Source organism: Scatophagus argus, chromosome 15, assembly GCF_020382885.2.
Source record: "Scatophagus argus isolate fScaArg1 chromosome 15, fScaArg1.pri, whole genome shotgun sequence".
NCBI lineage: Eukaryota > Metazoa > Chordata > Actinopteri > Scatophagidae > Scatophagus > Scatophagus argus.
The window spans coordinates 13,970,820-13,982,397 of NC_058507.1; positions in this window are offsets into that span (position 1 = coordinate 13,970,820).

The following is an 11,578-nucleotide window of genomic DNA, read 5'->3' on the forward strand; positions in this document are numbered from 1 at the left end:
TGGCAGATTAGACTTGCAAAGTTATGGTCCAAACAGGGGCTATGAGGAAAAAAAGAGCTGCACTTGTCAAAAGTGTGGAGAGGAAATGGAGAGTTGCCTAACTACCACAAGGTCAACATTGTCAGTTAATAATAATGAAAACAGAACAGTGATAGCCATAGCATGCAGTGTTAAAAATTAAGTTTAACATTAACCTTAAAGTATATGAAAGAATACCAGTGACTCTTGAATAAATAAAATAATAGCAATATAATTAGGGTGCCAACTTCATTCTTAAGGTTACCCTCAACTCAAAAATGTATTTTCCTTCTTGTTCCTAAACTTAAATGTTTGAAGTTCACTGTGAAGAATGAAGTATATGCAGTGGTTAACACTAGAAGGCAGTTTTCACATTTATTGACTGAAAGTGAACGGTTTGGAAGTGAATTCTGGTTCAATATTTAACTTACACACGTGTGATGTGAAGGTGAACACTGAGAACTGACTTCATTGAAGCAGGAGACATCTTGCACTGATCAGCCATAACATCAAAACCACTGACAGGTGAAATGAATAAAATTAATCATCTGTTTACAATGTAATGTTCTGCAGGGAAACACTGGGTTCTGGCAATCATGTGGATGTTCTTTGGCACAAGGCACCCACCTAAACATTTCAGCCCAAATACACCCCCTCACATAGCAACGGCTCTTCCCGTATGCAACAGCCTCCCCCAGCTGGACAATGTAGCCTGTCACATTTTGTCACAGCTCAGGAATGTCTCAAGGACCACAACAACAACCTGCAGACTCCCCAGAGCCCAACCTCATCAACAATCTGGGAGATGCACCAGAATAAGCCAAATCCATCTTCCCACCTGGAGGGCCCACCCTCAAGGCCCCAAATCCAAAGGATCTAACATTTCAATCTTGGTGACCACAAAATACCCACAGAGGTCCTGTGTCTTTTCTCCTGACAGGTCAGGGCTGTTTGGCCTACAAAAAATCAAGCAAATAATAATAATTCCACTATTATTCACAGATTAGGGAATTTGCCATAAGGGAGAAGGGGTAGACGTCATTTTAAGAACTTTAACAAGATGATCTTTTTATAGAAAAAAACATACCAGACCGAAATTATTATTCAGAGTATCAAAGTATTACATATGCATCTTCAAACATGTCTGGAGGGGATTGTTAGTGTCGGAAAGTGCAATTAACAAAACATGCTCCCCTCAGTATCCATTGGCTAACTTTTCAGGGGCTTTCAGTCATATCATATAATTTTCATCGGGCAGCGCTGCATCAACTGATGCATCAAATTATTTTCATTTTGCTCAGCCGTCATGAATTGCAGATGTTTGAATTTCTGTGTCTGAGCATTTAGACCTGAATGTTTGTATTGTTTTTGGCCACCTGTAACCAGTGCAACAAATTGTAAATTGCACAGTACTGTAATAGCTAATAGCAAACAGTTGCCTGTTTACGCATCCAACAGGCATAGAGAAATGCTTGCATTTATTTGGAGTTGTGTGATTGGCTGCATGACGTCCAAAGGTAAGTCCAATATTGTCTCTCCTTGTAGCTTTAGTCACACTTTCAACCACTTTTGAGAAAAGTATAGCAGGCAGGACAGGGGAGGCAGCGTGCCCTGTGGACATCCAGCCTGTCTGCTCTCCCTTGCCCAGAAACAGAAGAGCAGCTCTGGAGGAGGACTGATCCTGGAGGAGCAGCGGCAGGCTGGGAAGGGGAAACTACAGCTCACTGTATCAGCACTGTCGCTGCCTGTTTGTCATACAACCCACTTACCACAAAAGCACACAGACACAACAGCCAATACAGAAGCCTCTGTGCTTGACTCAAGCTCTTATCTCATAATGATGAATGAGCAAGACAACCAATGGAGGCAACGAATCAGAAGCACAGTAAGGCTGGTCTGGCAAGAAAAGCAGTGGGATCCATAAAAACATTGATGTGATTGATAGTTTTGTCAACAGTAGTAACATATTTTGTTAAATATGAAGTAATTACACAAATGACCATCACTGATAGCTGATGATTACGGGGACATGTTCCATATGCTCCTGTTTACTGTTGTATTTCTCTCTTTGTCTTTACAATGAAACACAATATTGCTTAGGACTTGTGAAAATGTCTGGATGAATCACAGACAAAAGAGAAGGGAAGTAGATGAAAGGCTAAATTGCATTGGAGATCCCTCTTTAGAACATCAAACAGAGAGCGTTTCTCCCAGCAGTCAGTGGGGCTCCGGGGGGACAGAGTTGTAATTTCCTGGCAGAGATGGGCTGGACATGTGGGCACTCTGTCGACATCAAAGACAGCAGACCTTGAAAAAGCTCACTGTACACACACTCTTTCTGTCTCTGTCTGTGACATCTCTCTCTTCTCTGTCTCCATCTGGACTCGTCTCTCTTATCCACCCTCAATGTAGTTAAATTACAGGATTTGGTACTTGATTTACAAATCACTGTTTGAAAGAAAAAGTTCTGAAAGTGAAAAAAAAAATACTTGAAACTGAAATGAGTTTTGGAAAAGAAAAAAATGTTCCGTTTTGGTTTCTCCTTGCAAATCAACATGTCTTTCACTTGTAGTTCACTCAGCTTTTCCATTTATTTACATATCTATCCGCTTTAAAATTTGTTGATTCGGTTATTTAACTGATGTCCTCTGATTTGAAGTCAGACACTTCATCATCAAGGCAACAGAGCAGGTTGCTGTTACCAGTAATGCACAAAAACTCTTGAGTTGATATCCAACTAATAACTCACTTCATTAAATAAATTAGTTCTTGCAATATTTGACATATTTTATCAACTAATTCACTGGTTTGTTTAACAACACTTTGGCTAATTACAAAGATAGCATAGATTACATGACTGAAATAAGTTTCAGGTGGCTTGTTAACTTGTTGTAAGGTCAGTTATCTATTCAGGCACTTATCTAAAATTACAGTAAGTAGCCGACTGAAAGCGTGAAACCAACAATGTCTAACACATTCTCACGTTCTCATTCCAAGTTGTCAGATACAGCAGCTTTGTCATGTGCCTGTCAGCATCACACACAGACACACATGCTATGCTTGAACGTCTGTGTGTGATGAGCAAAGCCTTCCTGCCACAAAGCCTTTGTAACACACTGCTCACACAAAACTGCACTCCTGTTAAGTTTAGACCAGAAAACTGCTCGGTTGCGCATAGGAAAAGATCAGATCAGGTGTTTGGTTTCACACTAGACATGAACTCTGGCTCACTGGTGTCCTGGGTGGAGATTGTGTGTGTGACTTTGTACTGAACCCCAACCTACACCAGTCTTTGGGTTTTCTCACAGAGAGACGTGCCAGAAGGACCTTTAGCTTGCCCACTGAAGTTCCCCTTTTTATCTGGATATCAAAAAACACTTAATTAATGAAGTTCAGCTGTGTATTTGTGACTAGTTTTAAGCTGGAAGTTTATTAGATTGCTTATGTAACTTTTTTCATTGAAACACCTGTTATAGTAGAATGCATAATGTAGTTCCATAATGGGAAAAGCCCAAGTTAGAGACAGATTCACAAGGCCTTCAGTTTGCTTTTAATGGACTGGTATGAGCATGGTGAAAGTTGTTGCTGTGAAATCGATATATAAAAGTGCCAGGTACTTCACTATGGTTTGGGTTTAAAATAAACTGTATACGTGATCACACTAAGCATGGTACTTATGAATAAATAAAATTTACAGTGGTGGTAGCAAAGGAGGCTGTTGCAGAAGAGAGAAATTACACAATAGAAACATTTCAGTGTGGTGGCATCTTTGCCCAATTCAAAATCGTGGCTTTTATGACATGCCTGGACCAGATAAGAGCCTCAAGCAAGAACAGCTTTAAATGTATCATCATGTGCTCTATGGGCAGTGCGGTGTTCAGTGTTGCTAAACATGGTGTATGTAACAGGTGGACGCGCGGAGGCGTGATCTGTAATCTCCATAATTCACATGACTGCCATGGTTGAGTTTCATGTTGCTGCAAATTTATTCCTATGTTGAAATAGAAGCAATGAAATGAATGTGGATTATCCATAAAACCTTTTACAGGTTACAGCAAGTAAAACAACATTGTTGCCGTGGGTTTAAACATCACAAATCTCAGTTTAGTGAAACTGTGATTTGAAAGACTAATGAACCTTATTCACACAAACACTAGTCAGACTGGATTTTCTGCTTTTTTTGAATGTCATTAGATAAGTGTGGCATACAGTGATGTTATATTAAGTGAAACACAAAATTGTTCCTTAGCTTACTGATGATGACAGGACTTATGATATGATAAGAGTGACAGCCTAATGACCGGCAGTGATCAGCAAGTGAAAATAGACATGTCAAAATTCTAAAGAAAGTAGTATATAAACGCAAACAGTGACAACGTTGTCATGTGCAGAGGAGAGATATTGTATGTACAAAGCTGTTTATGTGGTGGTTAGCAAAAACACACAAGAGTGAAATTACATGTTTTTTCCATGTAATTGACATAATTGATAAACTCATTAAATCTCATAAATGACTGACATTTAAGTAAAATCCTGGGTTGCAGTCAGTTACACGTGAAGACTTATTTACTCTAAAATGTGCATTTTGGACGAAATGTATATCTGTTATAGATGTGTGTGGAGACAGCTCACACATGCTTTACAGGTTATATATACTGCAGTTCACACACATGTACTGTAGTAGGCGTGTGAGTGGGCAAGTTGTGGGTGCGTAAGGCTTCTTCCTCCAGCCATATACAACAAATAAACAAAGGGCATTTACTGCTAGCACCATTTACAGGATAATTACAGCATACAGTTTTGTCTGGAGGGGATATCGGCCAAGGCCACTCAAGTTGCTGATCTGGAACACTCTGTTCAAAGATAAGTGGACCAAATATGGTCCCCTTCTCTCTTTGTGTGTCTTTCAGTGTGTGTCTGTGCCTGTGCTTGTGTTTATGTGTAAAACAATGACTTAGCCACTGCATTTCTACACACACACACACACACACGCACACATACACATATACACACATGGCCTCAGGTGCTATGAACCAGGCAAGGCTATAATTTAGGAGTGCAGGCTATGAGGGAGGCGGCCCATTGGCCTGACTCGCCTCAGGTAACAGCTAAGCCCATAGATCTGAGTCAGGCAGCTCTGACTGGAGCGGACGGCCAATTTGCTCAGAGTGGAGGTTCTCTGAGAAAAGGCTTGAGCTGTGGGAGCAGCTGGGCTTGTCAACAGATTAATGCATCAACCTGAGTGACGGGTCAGGACCCACCTCCTGTCAGCTCCCTCCACCAGCCACTGCACTCTGTGTTAGAGGAAAGACTCGTATCTCTCTCTCTGTTCCTCTTAAACTTTCCTTATTATTCCTCTGGGACAGCTCTCCCACTGCAGCCGTTGGTCCACACGCCCAGCTGAGCCAGGTGGCAGCATTGTTGTGGCCTGGCTTTGGGATTTGCTGTTTGAGGCTGTGGGTAGAATTTTCCACTGGCACACAGCATGTCTCCACACTGCTTCTTGCCTATCAGAGCCATGTGTGTCAGCGGCGCTGCTAATGTTGCCCAGATGAGGCGAAGAGAGAAGTACTGAGGGGGGGGGTACATGTCTAAAAGAGACAGGAGTACAGGAACCTGAGGAGTGTGAAGGAAATTGTACCACTGCAGGTGTGTGAGCGGAGGGAAAAAATAGACACCCCCCGCCCACACACACACACACACACACACTCTCTCTCCTCGTCTCCTCCTCCTCCACCCCCCGGGCTGTGGTGAAACAGGTGACCTGCAGAGTCATAGCTTGGAGTGGAGTTGCTTGTTTAAAGAAACTAAGTTCCAGTCATGGTGGTAAAACCAGGTCACTCTTGCCAACGGATGCCTTTGATGTGTCCATCTTCAAGGAGATTTAAAAACCAAAGTGTGTTGGCTAGGGGTGCTGCAGAGTGTGTGTTGGGTGGAGGGAGGCAGAACTTAGGTCAACTGCTCCCTTTGAAGACTTGTTTGCATCCAAGCCAAGGACAACATAAAAGGAAAGACAGATTGGGCTGAATGAGTGTGGACTGCAGTTTAGTTAGGTGTGCTTAAAGTCATTTGAGTCAGTTTTGCTTTCAAGCTTGGCCATAGTAATTTTGGGGTCCTACAACTGTCCATAGATTCACTGAATGAGTCATTCAAACAATGTACAGTCAATGTACAACACACTCTTCTTACTCTGGTAAGCACAAGTTTTTTCTTCTCCAGAAACTTCAAGAAGATCTTTGGAGGTTTGTTTACTCAAAGTTGTAATATTGTGTTTCATGTCAATACCACAAGCACTGAGTCCATGCCAAATGGATAAGCCTCATGTTTGATACAGTTTCTCTGACTGACATGCTGTGTTTAATGGCATCTGAACACTAATACAGCAACCCAAATCAGTGTCAGTCAAGTCAGAAACCAAACAAGGACAAACAGCAATCTTATGAAACAATATATCCATGCGTTAATGCAGTATGCACCACTGCACTTTTTCTTTCACACACACACACACACACACACACTGCAGCTTAATGTTTCCAGCGGCTGCCATGTGGATGGTGTGCTTTGTTCTGAGCGCTCTGACTGTGAGTGGAGGTCTCAGGAGGCGCATGTTGAAGTTGAAAGCTCAACAAGTTCTCTGAAGTGGCTGGCTTTTATGTTGCACATTGTGCTGGAGCTAGAGGAGAGGGCAACACGAGTGCAAAAGACAAGCTTATTTTAAAAGCAGCGTATGTCAGTCATACACGCATCTGCAAGAGTTATGCCTTTCTGTAACTTCATTAAAGGTGGATACCTTTGAAAACTGTAGGATTTTTTTTTTTTTAATTAACACTCAGATTATTACCAGGAGCATTTGAATGCGGCCTACGCAGAGTGTCAGAGTTACGACTTACAAGTGTGGATTCACAGCTCAGGCTGCTTTCCTCTCTCTTCAGGTCAGGGTACATGTCAGGACATGAAGCAGTACGACTGCTCACTTTACTGGGCTGAGAGAATTAATTATTGTTCTGTTCTTATGTGTGTGTGTGTGTTGTGTATGCTGAGTCACACTGTGGTTACCACCTCTGCCATTTAATACCCCCCCTGTAATGACTCTCAATATTAGATGCTTATTATGTTAATTGAGCTCAGACGGTGACAGCCCGTTTTTACCCCAGCTTGTTGAGCCAATAAAACACCACAGCTGCAGGATGAAGAAAAAAGTAAGAAAGCAGTTCTGAGCCCACTATCCCTTAATACAACAATAAAGTCATCCTCTAAAGCCATATGTAGCTTAAACCTTTATTATTTCCATCCCAAATGTAAAGACAACTGTTCAGAACTGTCATGGTCAGTGCTTTGAGACACTTAATGCCCCTTTGTCCTAAAATGACACAATGGATCTGTGTTGTTGTCATGGCCATGTTTATAATCTTGGATCAGATTTCTCTAGTCCGTGCCAAAAGTGGTGACCCTTCCCCACCAATCTGCCCTCATATCCCCTCTCTGCTTTACCCTTCAGTTACCCTGAAGCTCTTTTTGGTAATGCTGCAGACAGTAAAGCATGGCAGATGTTCAAGGGAAAACATTACTGAGGGACAAAAAAAAAGGTTTTGAGAGGGAAGGAGCATTAACTAACTTAACTTTACAAGAATCTATTAATGTTTCCTTAATATAGTCTGGTGGAATTGATTTTGGACTCTGTGCAGTGCAGTTGCAAATATGTGGGAAGCAATGACAGGAAGTGCCACTTTTATAAGCAGGTCATTAGGATCTAAAACAATCAGCCAGCCTCCACTGAGATTAATCTCCTGTGACTATTCAGCTGGCCTGAGACACTGGAGAGATGCCAGGAGGAAGAAAGGCAGACTAGACAGTGGAGAGTTATGTATTGTATATGAGGCAGCAGCGGCCTGGAGGCTAGGAAAACAAGTCTGAGACCACAAGGTCAAGTGTCACTAACTCCATAACTACTGCTATGGACAGCACGTATGCCCCAAACCCTGCAATAGAGCAGTTTGTTGGTTACAACAGAGGACGCATGGAGCTTAGATTAAGTGAATGAAACTCCATACTTCTCTCTTTAAACCTGTAATAACTGATTTTTGGTCATTTTGGTTACATTGCAAACAAGCTGTAAAAACAATATTGAAACATTACTACCTTTAAAGTTGTTACGGCAGATGTGTTAGCAAAACGTCACTCAAAATGACACACATAAGTTCATGTTCATAGCAAACCCATAAAATAATGGGTTTAGAGGATTAATATGTGAAATGCAAACTTTTGTCTTTTTCATCACATCCAGTATGCACATTCATCATTTTCTGTAAATCTGTCATTTCATATACATCTTAAACCCGAATAGCCCTGTGTACACAGTTTTCAGGTGAGGCACACCCCGTCAGTAACACAGAGGAATAAAATTCAAATACATTGAATAGATATAATGGTATCAAAATGTGGTTTGAAAGCCTGAAAATCGTAAGTATTAACATTTAAACATATCCCTTTAAATCTCTGCCAGTGAGTGCAGCCTTACTCTCCTCCCCTTAAAGATACACGAGCACTAAGCCTGTTCTAATCAAAAACTAATGGGAATCTCATGATGAGATGGTCAGCAGTGTTGAGTGGCTTCACAAACAGTGGCGCCACTGTTAGATAATGACTTCTTATCTGATTCACAGAGATCTGTGTAATAGTAACATTACACTTAAATGGTGGCTCCTTAAATCATCCTGTGTGACTGGTTGAATATGAAAGGGCATAAAGTAAGTGGAGATTAACTTGATTGATGTACTTCATTCTGCATTTAAAAGCCTGAAATAAGTCTGATGCCGTCAAAGCTTTGTTGCTGGAGTAATTTAGAAGGACAGTTGTCTGTAAAACAACTGATTCATCATGTGAAATTTCATTTGGAGGAATGAGAGTTTGACTGAGCCAAACAAATAACAGAAAGATTAAGATGGCAAAACCCCTCCATGATTTGCTCTTTTGATCCAGAGTCGTTATCTAAAATACGACTGGGATTTTGGAATTCAGTCAAAGAGTCTCTGTGGTGTTTTATTAGCAGCACAATGTAAAGGGGCCCAGTCCAGATAAGAGGCTCTTTATGGATGGTGTTTCCCCAGGACTCTAGACCTCAGGACAAGCCAGGAGATATTAGATGACTGGGCTCTGGAGCCTGGAGTCTTCAGCCCAGCTGTTCACACAAAACCTCCACACACAACACACTCAGCCAAAGAGGGCACACAGGGGCAATAAAGCTGGGTCAGGTGCAGGCGACATGCCAGCACCATGACTTCAGTTCGTGTGAGTGTGTGTAGTGTGTGAATGTGTAGGCTGTTTTGTATGCAATGTTTACACTGAACTAACCAAGCTTTCCTCTTTATGCAGTCACCCATTCTGTGGTGTTCCTGTACAGACTGTCTCCTGTACCTCTTTCGGCTTATTGCATAATCTGGCACTCTAATATCTGTTATGAATCACCATGACAGTGTGTGTATCTGTTTTATTTTTTCCAAGTGTGAGCTGACCACACACCCAAAGTGCAGCATTCAAAAGCCACAAATGATCAGGCACAAAAAAAAACACTCGCACACACGTTTGTATTGCTTTCATTATTGAGACATATCAAACTGTCGAAATGCAGTCACGACACGCTCGTTAACCTGTTCCTGTGCGGATTGCTGTCTGTTTTACATCATAGATTTAAATACAGGAAGGGCAGTGCTCAGTCCTTTCTTTTTAACTAGAAAAGCCTCACTCACATTAAAAAAAAAGTCCTTTTTGAGAGTGTCCTGACTAGGCTAGGAAAGAAGTATAAAATAGAAAAAAATGTTTACTAAAGTCTGCCTCTGTAATGCAACAAAGGCCAATAAATCTGATAAATGTGGTGAGTGTGTTTTGGAGAGAAGGCAGCCGTGATAAGAGGACAAGTTATGAGTAGGTTTCATAATGCTGTCTGTTCCTCCTCCACAGAGAGCTCATTCAGACAAGAGGGGGGCACGGCAGGATATCCCGACCAGGCACGGCATCCAGCCATCCGCTGTCATTGGCTTCACTTGTTATGTTTTATCTCAAGATTTATCTCGCTTATGTACACTTAAGTACTACGCAACTAACTGATCTTAAAACTGTTAAGTGCAGGATTAACAATGTGACACAAATGAAATGCAGAAAAACATGCTGTGAGAAAACAGAGATCCTACTGTGCCAAAAACAACTACTAGTTAAGTTGGTGTACGGCCCCTTTAAAGGAGCAGGGTGGATGCGCTCCCCTCGGGGGGCCAGGATCGGGGCTTTGTTTAAAAACTACACGCTCCAATCTGCTGCAAGACGCTGACATCAGCAGAAGCCCGCGCTGGGGGTCATGTGGGGTCGTGGCTGCCACTCACCCAGTGCAAAATCAAAACAGCCTGGGCAGATCCTGCAGGCTCCGGAGGTGGAAGAAGATAGAGAGGAGAGAAGGAAAAAAACAACCTGCAACAGATGCAAACTTTGCATGATATACAGTGTAAACCTTTTTCCTAACCTTTTAATTCTCCTGAGTTGAAGTGGTGCACATACCAAGTGCCAACCAACATAAGTGACAATTATCACATTTTTTTTTGTTTTTTGTTTATGTGTAGGTTATATGCTTAAAACACACAAACTACTGAATTGTTGTCTAATTTATATTAAACCTCAATGTCAAGCTTTATGTCATAGACTGGCACAGTAAAATTAAACCACTACACTTCTCTTCTGAGTCCTCAGTCAGCAGGATGTGTTCCTGCTGTGGTGACAAATCCTCTCAGCAGTCACGGACCTGAACTGGAACACTGTGACCTGACACTCATAAAATAACCAGAAACAGCCTGCAGGTGTTATACACAAGGGTCCAGATCTGAGCAAGATCCACAAATGTCTTCACAGCCTTTGGTTTTTCAGCTGTACAACAAAGTTGGACTCCAGCTCTGAGTGATCACTGTGAGCCATTTTGCAGTAGCATTGAATGCACTTTCACAGTGTGTTTAGTGCACTTGACATTATCTCTGTGGTAAAGTCTGAGTCAGAATCGTGATAAATTGTACCGATTAGAGAGCAGCAGCATCCTCAACACCAAGATCTGCTTAAGTTAAGTGTCATGATAAGAGCGTCATCTTCACCATCAAGACCTGCGGCTGATAAGTCAGCTTCAGGTCAGTGGATCACAAGTGTCAAACACTTGTGTTTTCATAACATAAATACATTAAAATAAGCAGGAAATAACAAAAGACAGATACACTGATATAACAAGAGAACTTATTTAACATATTTTTTACTACTGGGGGTGTTTTGTCCATATCGGGGGTGGGGGGACAAAACAGCCCTAAAGAATGTGTGGATGGTGGACCAAAGCTGTAAAAAGCTGTGATGTGATGTGAGACTTTACCCCCTGATCACAAACCCCTGCAGGTTCTCACAGGAGATAAGAGTCTGCTGCTGGAAGTTGCAAGTTAACTGGGTCGCACTTGCCTCTGCAAAGGGCTTGCACATGCTGGCACGTACATACAGAAGTATTTCACAACACCACCCAGTTCAACTTCTATCTGTCTGACTG